The sequence below is a fragment of the Stigmatopora argus genome, chromosome 8, assembly GCF_051989625.1.
Source record: "Stigmatopora argus isolate UIUO_Sarg chromosome 8, RoL_Sarg_1.0, whole genome shotgun sequence".
Taxonomy (NCBI): Eukaryota; Metazoa; Chordata; class Actinopteri; order Syngnathiformes; family Syngnathidae; genus Stigmatopora; species Stigmatopora argus.
The window spans coordinates 18,752,503-18,770,650 of NC_135394.1; the positions used below are offsets into that span (position 1 = coordinate 18,752,503).

Here is an 18,148-nt window from a genome sequence, read left to right on the forward strand (position 1 = left end):
AATACAAATACTGGAGCTTACTGGACCTTATCAGACATGACTACCGGGCTCTGGGGGTGATTTTCCTGGGGGAAAGACAGCCATAAACGTCGGAACGACCAAATACGACGACATACGACCATTCTCAAAAGTGCCCCAAATGAACTAAAATGGGTTTTAAATCAGCACTCATCGATCAAATACAAATATTATATCTTTAATAAAAAATACTACACCTTTTTAAACATTAAAACCGGGCCCAGGAGGGTTATTTCCCCGAAGAAATGACACTTTTGACCCGGCAATTTGAGCCCGTTTGCAGTACCGAAGTTTGTCCGCAAGACGGCGAAAAGGAGCAAGGTAATGCCCAGAAAAAGTGTTCCAAAAGCGGAGTAATATTTTTTTAAAACAGCATTTAATGATTAATTACAATTACTGGAAGTTACTGGGGCTTTTCAGACATGACTACCGGGCTCTGGGGGTGATTTTCTCCGGTGGGGGAGACAGCTATAAAGGTCGGGAGGAGTAGATCTGACTCTCTTAAGGTGTGGAAAATGGTGTTCCAAAAGCGGAGTGATCGTTTTTAAACGATGAAATACAAATACTGGAGCTTTTCACACATTAATATCGGGCACTGGGGGTGATTTTCCCGGGGGGGGAGACAGCTATAAAGGTCGGCGCGACGACGACGACCATTCGCCAAAGGGCCAAAATTTCACTAAAATGGGTTAAAATCAGCACTTATGGGTGAAATACAATTACTGGAGCTTACTGGAGCTGATCAGACATGACTACCGGGCACTGGGGGTGATTTTCCTGGGTAAAAGACAGCCATAAACGTCGGCGCGACCAAATACGACGACATACGACCATTCTCAAAAGTGCCAAAAATGCATTAAATTTGGTTTTAAATCAGCACTCATCGATCAAATACAAATATTATATATTTAATACAAATACTTGACCTTTTTAAACATTAAAACCGGGCCCAGGAGGGTGATTTACCCGAAGAAATGACACTTTTGACCCGGCAATTTGACCCTAATTGCAGTAAAAAAATTTGTCCACAGTGTGGCAGAGTTCTGCGGGTTCCATAGCGGCGGCCCAGTGCGTCAAATTCTGTATAAAAAGCAGGATATTTCGGTTCTGGGGGGTTATTTTCCCCGGAAAAAAGTGCATAAATTCTGGGTGCATGTATTATACACGATTTGGTGTCAAAATAAACGCTCCAGTTTACCCAGGAAGAGTGTCCCAAATGCGGGTTGACTGTAATAGACCAACGTGCATGTATAAAAAGCATGTCGACTTCGTTCTGGGGGCTTATTTTCACTCAGGAATAGTTTCTAAAATAAGGGGACCTTTATTAGAGTAGAGTGGGTGTGTAAAAAGCGTTTCTTTTCAGCCCAAAAGGTGTTTTTAACCGGGAAAAGTGCATAAGCTTACGGGATTTTGAACGGTCGCAGTAATAAAGTTTGTCCACAGTGTGGCAGAGTTTTTCGGGTTACATAGAGGCCCAGTGCGTCAAAGTCTGTATAAAAAAAGGAGGATATTTCGGTTCTGGTGGGTTATTTTCACCGGAAAAAGTGCATATGTGACATACTAGAGTGTTTGATCTATTAGTGTGACATACTAGAGTGTTTGATTTATTAGTGTGACATACTAAAGTGTTTGATTTATTAATGATTGAATGTTGAGAATGCACAACGAGTTTGGATTGAATGTGTGTATCGGTGTTCGATTGGTGATCCTTGGATCCACATGGCAAGTGTGGGGCATGTTAAAGAAGATCGGTATTCGATTATTGATGTCTTAGCAAGTAGCTTGAGGCACGGGAGGTGTGCTGAATCATTACAGTAAAAGTTGGATTGAACTAACAACAACATCTCACTGTTCTGATTATTTCCCCCTGTGTCTCAAGATCAAATGCAGGGTGTAACACATAAATTCTGGGTGCATGTATTATTGACGATTTGGTATCAAAATAAATGCTCCAGGGAGGTTCTGGTGCAAAAGTTTACCCAGGAAGAGTGTCCCAAATGCTGGTTGACTGTAATAGACCAACGTGCATGTATAAAAAGCATGTCGACTTCTTTCTGGGGGCTTATTTTCACTCGGGAATAGTTTCTAAAATAAGGGGACCTTTATTAGAGTAGAGTGGGTGTGTAAAAAGCTTTTCTTTTCAGCCAGAAAGGTAATTTTAAACGCTAAAAGTGCATAGGCTTACGGGAGCTTGAACGGTCGCAGTACCACAGGTTGTCCACAGTGTGGCAGAGTTCTGCGGATTCCATAGCGTCCCAGTGCGTACTGGTTTGTATAAAAAGTAGCCCAGTTCGGTTCTGGGGGGGTATTTTCCCCGGAAAAAGTGCCTAAAATGTGGGTGCATGTATAATTGACAATTTTGTATAAAATTAGTCTTCCAGGGATGTTCTGGGGGGATGTTAGGCAAGAAATAGTGTCCAAATTGGGGTAATTTTCGTGAAAAATTAGTGGTTGCATTGGAACTGGTCTTGGGTGGTTCTGGTTGGTCCATTTAACCTGAATTTTTGTCTCATATGAGGGTAGATGTATATTGACCATTCTGTATAAAATAATCTTCCAGGGTAATTGTGAAGTAAAGTTATGCCACAATCAATGTACCTAATATGGGCACTTTTATGACAACGAGTGCTTGTATTGGAACTGGTCCTGAGTGGTTCTGGCTGGTCTATTTACCCAGGAATGGTGTCTTATTTGTGGGTAGATGTATAATTCACCATTTTGTGTAAAATTAGTCTTCCAGGGATGTTCTGGGGGGATGTTAAGCCATAAATAGTGTCCAAATTGGGGTAAATTGCGTTAAAAATAGTGGTTGCATTGGAACTGGTCTTGGGTGGTTCTGGTTGGTCCATTTAACCTGAATTTTTGTCTCATATGAGGGGAGATCTATATTGACCATTCTGTATAAAATAATCTTCCAGGGTAGTTGTGAAGTAAAGTTATGCCACAAAGAGTGTGCCTAATTTGGGCACTTTTATGACAACGAGTGCTTGTGTTGGAACCGGTCCTGAGCGGTTCTGGTTGGTCCATTTAGCCTGAATTTTTGTCTCATATGAGGGTAGATGTTTATTGACCATTTTGTATAAAATTAGTCTTCCAGGGAGGTTCTGGGGGGATGTTAGGCAAGAAATAGTGTCCAAATTGGGGTAATTTTCGTTAAAAATAGTGGTTGCATTGGAACTGGTCTTGGGTGGTTCTGGTTGGTCCATTTTCCCTGAATTTTTGTCTCATATGAGGGGAGATGTATATTGACCATTCTGTATAAAATAATCTTCCAGGGTAGTTGTGAAGTAAAGTTATGCCACAAACAATGTGCCTAATATGGGCACTTTTATGACAACGAGTGCTTGTATTGGAACTGGTCCTGAGTGGTTCTGGTTGGTCCATTTACCCAGGAATGGTGTCCTATTTGTGGGTAGATGTATAATTCACCATTTTGTGTAAAATTAGTCTTCCAGGGAGGTTCTGGGTGGATGTTAGGCAAGAATAAGTGCCCAAATTGGGGTAATTTTCGTTAAAAATAGTGGTTGCATTGGAACTGGTCTTGGGTGGTTCTGGTTGGTCCATTTTCCCTGAATTTTTGTCTCATATGAGGGTAGATGTATATTGACCATTCTGTATAAAATAATCTTCCAGGGTAGTTGTGAAGTAAAGTTATGCCACAAACAATGTGCCTAATATGGGCACTTTTATGACAACGAGTGCTTGTATTGGAACTGGTCCTGAGTAGTTCTGGTTGGTCCATTTACCCAGGAATGGTGTCCTATTTGTGGGTAGATGTATAATTCACCATTTTGTGTAAAATTAGTCTTCCAGGGAGGTTCTGGGTGGATGTTAGGCAAGAATAAGTGCCCAAATTGGGGTAATTTTCGTTAAAAATAGTGGTTGCATTGGAACTGGTCTTGGGTGGTTCTGGTTGGTCCATTTTCCCTGAATTTTTGTCTCATATGAGGGTAGATGTATATTGACCATTCTGTATAAAATAATCTTCCAGGGTAGTTGTGAAGTAAAGTTATGCCACAAACAATGTGCCTAATATGGGCACTTTTATGACAACGAGTGCTTGTATTGGAACTGGTCCTGAGTGGTTCTGGCTGGTCTATTTACCCAGGAATGGTGTCTTATTTGTGGGTAGATGTATAATTCACCATTTTGTGTAAAATTAGTCTTCCAGGGATGTTCTGGGGGGATGTTAAGCCATAAATAGTGTCCAAATTGGGGTAAATTGCGTTAAAAATAGTGGTTGCATTGGAACTGGTCTTGGGTGGTTCTGGTTGGTCCATTTTCCCTGAATTTTTGTCTCATATGAGGGGAGATGTATATTGACCATTCTGTATAAAATAATCTTCCAGGGTAGTTGTGAAGTAAAGTTATGCCACAAACAGTGTGCCTAATTTGGGCACTTTTATGACAACGAGTGCTTGTGTTGGAACCTGTCCTGAGCGGTTCTGGTTGGTCCATTTAGCCTGAATTTTTGTCTCATATGAGGGTAGATGTTTATTGACCATTTTGTATAAAATTAGTCTTCCAGGGAGGTTCTGGGGGGATGTTAGGCAAGAAATAGTGTCCAAATTGGGGTAATTTTCGTTAAAAATAGTGGTTGCATTGGAACTGGTCTTGGGTGGTTCTGGTTGGTCCATTTTCCCTGAATTTTTGTCTCATATGAGGGTAGATGTATATTGACCATTCTGTATAAAATAATCTTCCAGGGTAGTTGTGAAGTAAAGTTATGCCACAAACAATGTGCCTAATATGGGCACTTTTATGACAACGAGTGCTTGTGTTGGAACTGGTCCTGAGCGGTTCTGGTTGGTCCATTTAGCCTGAATTTTTGTCTCATATGAGGGGAGATGTATATTGACAATTCTGTATAAAATAATCTTCCAGGGAGGTTCTGGGTGGATGTTAGGCAAGAATAAGTGCCCAAATTGGGGTAATTTTCGTTAAAAATAGTGGTTGCATTGGAACTGGTCTTGGGTGGTTCTGGTTGGTCCATTTTCCCTGAATTTTTGTCTCATATGAGGGGAGATGTATATTGACCATTCTGTATAAAATAATCTTCCAGGGTAGTTGTGAAGTAAAGTTATGCCACAAACAGTGTTCCTAATTTGGGCACTTTTATGACAACGAGTGCTTGTGTTGGAACCTGTCCTGAGCGGTTCTGGTTGGTCCATTTAGCCTGAATTTTTGTCTCATATGAGGGTAGATGTTTATTGACCATTTTGTATAAAATTAGTCTTCCAGGGAGGTTCTGGGGGGATGTTAGGCAAGAAATAGTGTCCAAATTGGGGTAATTTTCGTTAAAAATAGTGGTTGCATTGGAACTGGTCTTGGGTGGTTCTGGTTGGTCCATTTAACCTGAATTTTTGTCTCATATGAGGGGAGATGTATATTGACCATTCTGTATAAAATAATCTTCCAGGGTAGTTGTGAAGTAAAGTTATGCCACAAAGAGTGTGCCTAATTTGGGCACTTTTATGACAACGAGTGCTTGTGTTGGAACTGGTCCTGAGCGGTTCTGGTTGGTCCATTTAGCCTGAAATTGTGTCTCATATGAGGGTAGATGTTTATTGACCATTTTGTATAAAATTAGTCTTCCAGGGAGGTTCTGGGGGGATGTTAGGCAAGAAATAGTGTCCGAATTGGGGTAATTTTCGTTAAAAATAGTGGTTGCATTGGAACTGGTCTTGGGTGGTTCTGGTTTGTCCATTTTCCCTGAATTTTAGTCTCATATGAGGGGAGATGTATATTGACCATTCTGTATAAAATAATCTTCCAGGGTAGTTGTGAAGTAAAGTTATGCCACAAAGAGTGTGCCTAATTTGGGCACTTTTATGACAACGAGTGCTTGTGTTGGAACTGGTCCTGAGCGGTTCTGGTTGGTCCATTTAGCCTGAAATTGTGTCTCATATGAGGGTAGATGTTTATTGACCATTTTGTATAAAATTAGTCTTCCAGGGAGGTTCTGGGGGGATGTTAGGCAAGAAATAGTGTCCGAATTGGGGTAATTTTCGTTAAAAATAGTGGTTGCATTGGAACTGGTCTTGGGTGGTTCTGGTTTGTCCATTTTCCCTGAATTTTAGTCTCATATGAGGGGAGATGTATATTGACCATTCTGTATAAAATAATCTTCCAGGGTAGTTGTGAAGTAAAGTTATGCCACAAACAGTGTGCCTAATTTGGGCACTTTTATGACAACGAGTGCTTGTGTTGGAACCTGTCCTGAGCGGTTCTGGTTGGTCCATTTAGCCTGAATTTTTGTCTCATATGAGGGTAGATGTTTATTGACCATTTTGTATAAAATTAGTCTTCCAGGGAGGTTCTGGGGGGATGTTAGGCAAGAAATAGTGTCCAAATTGGGGTAATTTTCGTTAAAAATAGTGGTTGCATTGGAACTGGTCTTGGGTGGTTCTGGTTGGTCCATTTTCCCTGAATTTTTGTCTCATATGAGGGTAGATGTATATTGACCATTCTGTATAAAATAATCTTCCAGGGTAGTTGTGAAGTAAAGTTATGCCACAAACAATGTGCCTAATATGGGCACTTTTATGACAACGAGTGCTTGTATTGGAACTGGTCCTGAGTGGTTCTGGTTGGTCCATTTACCCAGGAATGGTGTCCTATTTGTGGGTAGATGTATAATTCACCATTTTGTGTAAAATTAGTCTTCCAGGGAGGTTCTGGGTGGATGTTAGGCAAGAATAAGTGCCCAAATTGGGGTAATTTTCGTTAAAAATAGTGGTTGCATTGGAACTGGTCTTGGGTGGTTCTGGTTGGTCCATTTTCCCTGAATTTTTGTCTCATATGAGGGTAGATGTATATTGACCATTCTTTATAAAATAATCTTCCAGGGTAGTTGTGAAGTAAAGTTATGCCAAAAACAATGTGCCTAATATGGGCACTTTTATGACAACGAGTGCTTGTGTTGGAACTGGTCCTGAGCGGTTCTGGTTGGTCCATTTAACCTGAATTTTTGTCTCATATGAGGGGAGATGTATATTGAAATATCTGTATAAAATAATCTTCCAGGGAGGTTCTGGGTGGATGTTAGGCAAGAATAAGTGCCCAAATTGGGGTAATTTTCGTTAAAAATAGTGGTTGCATTGGAACTGGTCTTGGGTGGTTCTGGTTGGTCCATTTTCCCTGAATTTTTGTCTCATATGAGGGTAGATGTATATTGACCATTCTGTATACAATAATCTTCCAGGGTAGTTGTGAAGTAAAGTTATGCCACAAACAATGTGCCTAATATGGGCACTTTTATGACAACGAGTGCTTGTATTGGAACTGGTCCTGAGTGGTTCTGGCTGGTCTATTTACCCAGGAATGGTGTCTTATTTGTGGGTAGATGTATAATTCACCATTTTGTGTAAAATTAGTCTTCCAGGGATGTTCTGGGGGGATGTTAAGCCATAAATAGTGTCCAAATTGGGGTAAATTGCGTTAAAAATAGTGGTTGCATTGGAACTGGTCTTGGGTGGTTCTTGTTGGTCCATTTAACCTGAATTTTTGTCTCATATGAGGGGAGATGTATATTGACCATTCTGTATAAAATAATCTTCCAGGGTAGTTGTGAAGTAAAGTTATGCCACAAAGAGTGTGCCTAATTTGGGCACTTTTATGACAACGAGTGCTTGTGTTGGAACTGGTCCTGAGCGGTTCTGGTTGGTCCATTTAGCCTAAAATTGTGTCTCATATGAGGGTAGATGTTTATTGACCATTTTGTATAAAATTAGTCTTCCAGGGAGGTTCTGGGGGGATGTTAGGCAAGAAATAGTGTTGAATTGGGGTAATTTTCGTTAAAAATAGTGGTTGCATTGGAACTGGTCTTGGGTGGTTCTGGTTGGTCCATTTTCCCTGAATTTTTGTCTCATATGAGGGTAGATGTATATTGACCATTCTGTATACAATAATCTTCCAGGGTAGTTGTGAAGTAAAGTTATGCCACAAACAATGTGCCTAATATGGGCACTTTTATGACAACGAGTGCTTGTGTTGGAACTGGTCCTGAGCGGTTCTGGTTGGTCCATTTAACCTGAATTTTTGTCTCATATGAGGGGAGATGTATATTGACAATTCTGTATAAAATAATCTTCCAGGGAGGTTCTGGGTGGATGTTAGGCAAGAATAAGTGCCCAAATTGGGGTAATTTTCGTTAAAAATAGTGGTTGCATTGGAACTGGTCTTGGGTGGTTCTGGTTGGTCCATTTTCCCTGAATTTTTGTCTCATATGAGGGTAGATGTATATTGACCATTCTGTATAAAATAATCTTCCAGGGTAGTTGTGAAGTAAAGTTATGCCACAAACAATGTGCCTAATATGGGCACTTTTATGACAACGAGTGCTTGTGTTGGAACTGGTCCTGAGCGGTTCTGGTTGGTCCATTTAACCTGAATTTTTGTCTCATATGAGGGGAGATGTATATTGACAATTCTGTATAAAATAATCTTCCAGGGAGGTTCTGGGTGGATGTTAGGCAAGAATAAGTGCCCAAATTGGGGTAATTTTCGTTAAAAATAGTGGTTGCATTGGAACTGGTCTTGGGTGGTTCTGGTTGGTCCATTTTCCCTGAATTTTTGTCTCATATGAGGGTAGATGTATATTGACCATTCTGTATAAAATAATCTTCCAGGGTAGTTGTGAAGTAAAGTTATGCCACAAACAATGTGCCTAATATGGGCACTTTTATGACAACGAGTGCTTGTATTGGAACTGGTCCTGAGTGGTTCTGGCTGGTCTATTTACCCAGGAATGGTGTCTTATTTGTGGGTAGATGTATAATTCACCATTTTGTGTAAAATTAGTCTTCCAGGGATGTTCTGGGGGGATGTTAAGCCATAAATAGTGTCCAAATTGGGGTAAATTGCGTTAAAAATAGTGGTTGCATTGGAACTGGTCTTGGGTGGTTCTGGTTGGTCCATTTAACCTGAATTTTTGTCTCATATGAGGGGAGATGGGCCGACTGGTGAAAAGCTAAAGGCTTCTATTGAGGGAGTTGCAAGGAAGAGGCAAGCCATTTCATTTGAAACGAGTGGCAATAATAACGAAGCTTGATGCGCGTGAGAGTGGTGAGCGTTTCACGGGCATTGAAGCGTTCGACCGTCAGTACCATTTATAAACAGAAAGATGGAGCAGCAAGACCCAAATATTGAACCTTGCACAAAGTTTGCAAATCAATGGAATGATGCCATACAGTGCTACCGCATCATTTATGATGAAAAAAAAAAGAAAAAACCTGTGCAATTGTCGTTAGATCGCTTCTTTCGGCCACTTTCTAATACATAAATCTCTCGCTCTCTCTCTATATACCGTACTGTACATATTCTCTCCATTTTATTAAATGTTTTTTTCAGTACAAACCAATGGGTGTTACTTATACAAGCCTTAAACATACAAATGCACTTATATAAACCTTCAATATACTTCTATAGGCCTTAAACATAAATTATAATACAAAATATAGCACTGAATCAACTTACAAACAAATTCAACTTATGAACAATCGCTCGGAACCTAACTCCTTCGTTCGTAAGTAGGGGAGCGTCTGTCTGTACTATCGTTCTTGTTTATATATCATGCTTGTGATAACTTTGCACTTTATATAACTGTTAATATTACCCTAACAGCAATAGACGGCAGAGCCAGGGTTCACAAATGTGTAGTTTATTTCAACACAACACCACACAACACCCCACCTCACCCCACCTCACCCCACTCCACTCCACTCCACTCCAGGCTCCATTGGTTTGATGCAGAGCTGTGAAGTGGTTTCGCAACTTGAATTTGAAATGAAGGTCTAAGCCAGTGGATTCGAATTCTAACGCTCGATGACATACCTCCTCCTCGGTCCGTGTGCGCCAGTTCGGATTTTAGGTTATTGTTCCTCAAACAATGACCGGAGCTCCATCTCCTGCCTGGAGTGGACAGCAGTAAACCTGCGCTTCAACATCAACACCATCCTGCGAACCTGAGAACGTCAGATGGCGTCATTTTTCCAGTCCATAGTAGGTCATCAATCAAGCAGGGTTCCCACATTCAGACAAATGACAACTAAAAACACTACTAACCCTCGACATTTCGTTCGGTGACCGCAGGCAATCCAGCACGTGCTGTAAGCGGATGCCCACGGTCGACGTTAGCTGGTGATGATGTCGAGTCACCGTACGCTGCACCACCGACTGGTGCCGGATTCGCTCCTCCAAGCGGGTCTGCACCTATGACGTGGTCCCAACAGATGGTTTGTCAGCAATCCACAAGATGGCATCGAGCAGGGCCTTACCACAGCCGAGTGCTCAAATTTAGTCCGCAGCTCGTCGCAATGACGGACGGCTCGCTAATGACCAATAGGACATTTGACTCATTCATTTTGTTGTAGCTGTTTCATTTGGATATAGTATTACCACTGTAGGAGTAAAACTATGGTTGTTAACTCGATGACAATGAACAAAAGGTCTACTGTCTGAGTTTGTTCGACGGGACCAGACGGAGTTAAGGAATTAGGGATAGGTGCTAAAACTGCACGTCTAAGACTAGCGATAGCCAACTGGTTTGACTTCTCGATTCCCAGCGCAGAAGCGCCACTCTTTCTTCGGTCTTCTCAGAAAGCATCTAATGGCACATTAGGACATGGACTAGAAACAAAATCTCATCCTCATCTTCTCTGGGCAATGTTAAAGGTTCATTCCAATTTGGTATCTTGACAGTGGACATAAAAACCCACCTGTTCTAAATCCTCCTGTGTCTTCGCCAATTGAACCTGCAGCCTTTCTTTTTCTGCCTGTGACATAAAGACAACATCATACATGTCAAGTGATACATTTTCCCAGTGTTTTATACCTTTTGTAATCATTTTAAATGGTGTACGCCGTATAACAACTTTTGTGCGAGAAAAAAATGGTTTTTAAAAAAGGGCCGTTATTTGTAAAAAACGCCAGCCCTTATTTTGAAAATGTGCTGCAGTTTCACTCCAAGCCAGCTAGGGTGTCCCGAGCAATGTGTTCATGAACATGTGGTCCAATGCAGGTGCTGTTGCCCCCCGCCCGCATGAGCCAAAAGAGGATGAGACAGTTGAATCACGCATCACCTGGAGCAAAGTCACGAGGTCACCCACGTATTCATTGACTTGCTCGACCGTGGCCCGTGTGAGTGTCAAAGACAATCTGGTGACGCTGGAAAACTCGTCGCTCGCCACTATGCTCAATTGGGCTGAGCCGTCCAGCGAGGGAGAGTCGGAGGAGAGCAGCAAGTCATGCCTGCGGAAGAAAACAAAAGAGAAAAAGACTTGTTGGGGTGCACATTCCTTAGGAGATGAAACAAAAGGAGGAGAACCTAGGGTACCTGAACTCGCTGGAACTCTGTTCGCTCCCACATTTCCCAAAACACTTCATCAGCGCTTCAGGAAATGACTCGAATTGCATTTGAAGGTTATACCTCACTTTTAAACTGCACACAAAAATAAAATAAAGGTGTTTTAAAATGACACACTGAATGGAATGGAATGCAATGCTGGTCAATTCTTCCCAGACAGACCTCAGGAAGTCCTCTTGGCATAGACGGCAGGAAAACATGAAAGAATGATCCGGCACATCCACCAATTTCACAACGAGATCCTTAAACCAAAAAGAAAAGGTCAATCAATAGACACATTGCTTACCACTCCCAGAAAGCCAACACACATTTTATGTCCAAGAAGAATTCTAATTTTATTTGCAAAATGTTTGAGTAATGATGAAAAATAAATAATAATGATACAGTACAGACGCTCCCCTACTTACGAACATTCGACTTACGAACAACGGTACATACGAACATGTCTGCAAATTGCGTTTATGTCGAAAAATGTGAGTCACTTCGATTTTGTATTGCGCGCCTTTTTCCGAGTAGTGCTTCTTTCCGCCGCTAATACCGACGACGCCTGGCGCTGAGAGCGCTCGGCTCACCCAGCATCCACCTTCCTCTGCCCAGTTCGTTGCAGTGCGTAAGTTGCGCAAGTGCGTGACGTATCTCCAGTGCGCAAAGAACCTTTTTCATTTTTATCATGAAATATCTCGTGCAGCCATTAGTCAATATGGTTGGTGAAAAGCGAAAGGCTTCTAGTGAAGGAGATGCAAGCCATTTCATTTGAAACCAGTGGCAATAATTACGAAGCTTGATGCGCGTGAGAAAGTGGTGAGCGTTGCACGGGAATACAACTTGAATCGTTCCACCGACCGTCAGTACCATTTATAAACAGAAAGATGGAGCAGCAGGACCCAAATATTGAACGTTGCACAAAGTTTGCAAATCAATTGAATGATGCCATACAGTGCTACGGCATCATTTATGATGAAAAAAAGAAGAAAACGGTGCAATTGTCGTTAGATCGCTTCTTTCGGCCAGTTTCTAATACATAAATCTCTCTCTCTCTCTCTCTCTCTCTCTCTATACAGTACTGTACATATTCTCTCCATTTTATTAAATGTTTTTTTTTTCAGTACAAACCAATGCGTGTTACTTATACAAGCCTTAAACATACAAATGCACTTATATTTACCTTCAATATACTTATATCGGCCTTAAACATAAATTATAATACAAAATATAGCACTGAATCAACTTACAAACAAATTCAACTTATGAACCAGCTCGGAACCAATTGCGTTCGTAAGTAGGGGAGCGTCTGTAATACATAAATCTCTCTCTCTCTCTCTCTCTCTCTCTCTATACAGTACTGTACATATTCTCTCCATTTTATTAAATGTTTTTTTTTTCAGTACAAACCAATGCGTGTTACTTATACAAGCCTTAAACATACAAATGCACTTATATTTACCTTCAATATACTTATATCGGCCTTAAAGATAAATGATAATACAAAATATAGCACTGAATCAACTTACCAACTAATTCAACTTATGAACAACCGCTCGGAACCTAACTCCTTCGTTCGTAAGTAGGGGAGCGTCTGTACATGCTATTTCCATGTGTAACACAAATTTGGCCACAAGACATGGATGGTTTAAATTGAGGTTGCAATGTCACTCATTCTCAATAATGAAGACTTTTCTCATGGCACTTTTATTTAACATGAAGACAGTAAAGCACAGGATTTTTGATAGATTTGAAAAAAAAATGCTGTACTCACGTGTTTTTGAGGATCACTTGTGCTCGGCTGAAGTCCCATGGTGATGCGGAGGTTTTTTTTTCTGCAAGTATAAAGGACTGTTTTCAGGGTTGATACAAGCAACTTCTGCAGACATGTAGTATTTTGAAATTGGCATCGAATTGACCAGCCACAAATGTTAAATGTGTCAGTATTTTGTTGTCTACTAATACCTTTGACTAGAATTAAACTAGACACAGAATTCTTAACGGTTAAATAGTCCAAGAAATTGAAAGGTTACCGGGTACATACCTGTCAACCTGGGCCAATTCCTCCCCGTATTAATGATTGGAATCCCCCGTATTAAGCAATAGAAAACCGTACAAATGCAACGCGGCACATATTTACTCACATAGGGTGCACGTGTGCAAGTGTTATGGTCGCGCCGCGTTGTCGTGACGCGACCGTGAATGTATTCGGACCCATAGCTGCTTAAATAACGAAACAGGAAATGATTTAATCCTTTCCTGTTTCGTGTGAAAGGGGAATGCGTGTGCGCATATCATGCTTAAAGCATGACAATATTAGCAGTTGACGATGGCGTTTTCGTCTGCTACCAGTGACCGAGACGATCCGGATTAGAGCCGAAATGCGTCAAACGAGATCCGTTTTACAAAAAACGTACTTAAAAAAAATCCCGTACAAAAGTTGTTATACGGCGTACACAATTTGAAATGATCAAAAAACGTATAAAATAAGGGGAAAACGTATAAGTTGACAGGTATGCGGGGAATAGTCACCGCCATTACTTAGACACAGAATTCTTAACTTTAAAATAGCCCCGGGGACTAAATTGACAGGTCAAAACTTGACTATCTTTGCTAAAACAACAATAAGGACCTCAAAAAGTAGGCTTTTTCTCAGATTACCTGTCGTTGGAGCCTTCACACTTAACGGTGACTTCAAAAACTTCAGTCAGTCTCAAAGCCATGGCGATAGATAGCGTGACTTATCGCGAAGATTGCCAGGGAAATTTATACGCTCCACTTCTTCTTCGTCTTCTTCTTCTTCTTCTTCGTCTTCTTCTTCTTCTTCTTCTTCTTCTTCTTCTTCTTCTTCTTCTTCTTCTTCTTCTTCTTCTTCTTCTTCTTCTTCTTCTTCTTCTTCTTCTTCTTCGTCTCCTCCTAGCGGTTGCAGTTTGCAAACAAGTTCACAATGTATCACTACGACTAACCAGAATGGATGATTGATCTTGCAATTTAGTCAAATGACATTGAAAAAGTAATACACAATAATACTATGTATTTATTTGTACCATTAAAAAAGACAACAATTGAGAAAAGCATTGATAATAATCCGATTTTATTGTTATTACAACATTAATGATAATAATAAGAATCCAAAAGACAAGGCACGACTAAAACACTACCTTGATAACGCTAAACCTGAAGAAAGTTTATTGAAGAATATTCTCGAACTGATTCAAAAACAAAAAGCTTCATTTTGAGCTCCACAAGAGCATCTAAATCCAGCACCAAAGTTCCTCATTTTTTCAAAATGGTATTTATAGTTTGTTTTTTGTTTTTATTATATTTTTACAGGGGAAATGACACTGGTTGTGTTAAATGTGTATACAGACAGTGGGTCAAAAAATGAGGACAATGAAACACATGTTTTTCTGTTTGAAATGAAGTGTAGTAAAATTCGAAATAAATGTTCAAATGGAGATGTACTTTTGGTCTGCCTGGCCCGTGATTTGAATCAAATTGTGGAAAATGGACTAACATTGCATCATTGTCCAATGAAACCATATCGTAACGTACATTTGATGATATACAGGCCAAATTTTTGGAATGACTGATACTATGAAATGATGAATGAATTTTGAGGGGTACTGGGGGGTCATTGTGGGAGTCGTACTTGTTTATGTTGTTGACAACTTATTATGTTGACTACTTAGCGGTCCCTCCCCTAATGCCGCAGGTGGAAGGAACCGCTAACCTTCTGGGCCTCCCTGGCTCGATTTGTTTGCTGCTCCATTTGGTGCAGAGCCGTGTTCAGAGAGGCAATCTTGCACTTCAGCAACGTTTCCTCCCGCTCGCCGCGCTGGCATTCCCGCTGTTACAATGGCGCCGCGTCGTTGTGGCGCCATCGGGAATGGGTTAGTACCCAGGTGCGGGAAGCAGGAGGGGAATCGAGGCAGTTAGCTTCAAACAACATCTTTAACTGACTACTGGGATCTACAAATACACAGGCAAAACAGGGGGCAATCCGCCGATTGACCACAGCAGCTGCTCTCTCTGACGGCACGTCAGGAGGGACAAACGGGGCCGCTCCTCGCATTCCTCCTGCACACAAACCAAAGTGCAATGTTTTTTGAAGTTGACATAGCTATGTCGTACTGCCAAACATCACGTCAAATGATTGTGCATAACCACTTTGAGGTCTCTCACTGTCATTTTTGTGCACATAGGTTGCAATAAATCAACAGTAGTGCATTCACTTAAACTAACATTTCCGTATTTTTCCAGGGCACCTGAATATAAGTCGCACCGACCGGCCAAAGAAAACACACTGAAGACAAAAGAAAAATGTATAAATCGCAATGGTGTATTAAGTCGCATTTTTGGGAGGGCAATATTTGATTGGATTAGAAACCAAGAACTAACCCAAAATCCAAACAAGAGGTTAATTAGGCATCGGGGTCAACTTAACAGTTTTTCAGATAACCAGAATACAGCCTAAAAAAAAAACCACAGGCTTTTGGTGGTCAGAGAGAAAAACATAAGTCGCACTGGAGTATGAGCCTGGAAAATAGGGTCATGTTTTATAAATGTCGTACATTGTTAAGAGGTTATTTTTGCGCTCATCATTTCTCATCTCATTTGCCACAAGGGCATTGTCGTCGTATACAAAAAGTACAGAGGTAGCTGTAAGATTATATCAGTTTTTGTGAGTATAAAAGCATCGTTCTCATACAAATTGTGAATGGCTGACATGTCAGCATAAAAACTCAACAGTCTGACTGAATAATCAATCTTAGTCTTGTGATTGGGTTGACATGTCAGCACAAACACTCAACTGTCCGACACTGATCAATTACTTTTTGCCCTGCAAATGACTGAAACGTATCTGTTCAAAGTCCTGCTGACAACTGTCAGTTTTGCCTGTATATAAGACTCACTCACTGGTCATTCAGTGAAAGCTGCAAGGACAACAGACTGTGAGCGATCACGCTATTTGAGCTCTCCCCATTTCTGCAGTCCGGTAATAAACTTATTTCCTTTAAATTGATCTTGCTCTTTCTTAACCTGTTCCTGAAGTTGTATTTTCAGATCTATCAGTAGCTAGCACTGGTTCTGAAATGAATTGGATCCAGCGGAAGTGGTTTGGCAACTTGAATTTGAAATGAAGGTCTAAGCCAGTGGATTCGAATTCTAATGCTCGACGACATACCTCCTCCTCCGTCCGTGTGCGCCAGTTTGGATTTTAGGTTATTGTTCCTCAAACAATGACCGGAGTTCCGTCTTCTGCCTGTTGTTCAGAGTAGCAAACTGGCGCTGGAACATCGTCACCATCTTGTGAGCCTGAGAACGTCAGATGGCGTCATTTTTCCAGTCCATACATAGTAGGTCATCAATCAAGCAGGGTTCCCACATTCAGACAAATGACAACTAAAAACACGACTAACCTTCCCCAGATCGTGAAATGATAATCCCAGGCATTTCAGCGTCTGTCTGAGACGCTGGTCCACGGTGTCCATTGCCTGCTTGTGTTGTTGGATCACCTTATGCTCCAGCACCGACTGGTGTTGTATTTTTTTTGCCAAGCGGGTCTGCACCTATGACGTGGTCCCAACAGATGGTTTGTCAGCAATCCACAAGATGGCATCGAGCAGGGCCTTACCACAGCCGAGTGCTCAAATTTAGTCCGCAGCTCGTCGCAATGACGGACGGCTCGCTAATGACCAATAGGACATTTGACTCATTCATTTTGTTGTAGCTGTTTCATTTGGATATAGTATTACCACTGTAGGAGTAAAACTATGGTTGTTAACTCGATGACAATGAACAAAAGGTCTACTGTCTGAGTTTGTTCGACGGGACCAGACGGAGTTAAGGAATTAGGGATAGGTGCTAAAACTGCACGTCTAAGACTAGCGATAGCCAACTGGTTTGACTTCTCGATTCCCAGCGCAGAAGCGCCACTCTTTCTTCGGTCTTCTCAGAAAGCATCTAATGGCACATTAGGACATGGACTAGAAACAAAATCTCATCCTCATCCTCTCTGGGCAATGTTAAAGGTTCATTCCGATTTGGTATCTTGACAGTGGACATAAAAACCCACCTGTTCTAAATCCTGCCGTGTCTTCGCCAATTGAACCTGCTGCCTTTCTTTTTGCGCCTGTGACATAAAGACAACATCATACATGTCAAGTGATACTTTTTCCCAGTGTTTTATACCTTTTGTAATCATTTTAAATGGTGTACGCCGTATAGCAACTTTTGTACGAGAAAAAAATGGTTTTTAAAAATGGGCCGTTATTTGTAAAAAACGCCAGCCCTTATTTTGAAAATGTGCTGCAGTTTCACTCCAAGCCAGCTAGGGTGTCCCGAGCAATGTGTTCATGAACATGTGGTCCAATGCAGGTGCTGTTGCCCCCCGCCCGCATGAGCCAAAAGAGGATGAGACAGTTGAATCACGCATCACCTGGAGCAAAGTCACAAGGTCGCCCACGTATTCTTCTTTGACTTGCTCGACCGGGGCCCGTGTGAGCGGCAAAGACAATCTGGTGACGGTGGCAAACTCGTCGCTCGCCACTATGCTCAATTCGGCTGAGCGGTCCAGCGAGGGAGAGTCGGACGAGAGCACCAAGTCATACCTGGGGAACAAAACAAAAGAGAAAAAGACTTGTTGGGGTGCACATTCCTTAGGAGATGAAACAAAAGGAGGAGAACCTAGGGTACCTGGACTCGCTGGAACTCTGTTCGCTCCCACATTTCCCAAAACACTTCATCAGCGCTTCAGGAAATGACCCAAATTCCATATGA

At 41.4% G+C, this 18,148-nt stretch overlaps 1 long non-coding RNA gene across 1 annotated transcript in view; it reads right to left on the reverse strand.

The window, feature by feature from the left end:
- The window catches only part of LOC144078646 (uncharacterized), a 191,924-nt gene extending 174,052 nt beyond the window's left edge, over nucleotides 1-17,872 (reverse strand). Inside the window, exons 1-2 of the long non-coding RNA XR_013301279.1 lie at nucleotides 17,808-17,872; nucleotides 10,737-10,793 (exon numbers count right to left, since the gene is read on the reverse strand). This is a non-coding gene — a long non-coding RNA (uncharacterized LOC144078646). The remainder of the gene's footprint in view (nucleotides 1-10,736; nucleotides 10,794-17,807) is intronic.
- Between the last annotated feature and the right edge of the window lie 276 nt (nucleotides 17,873-18,148).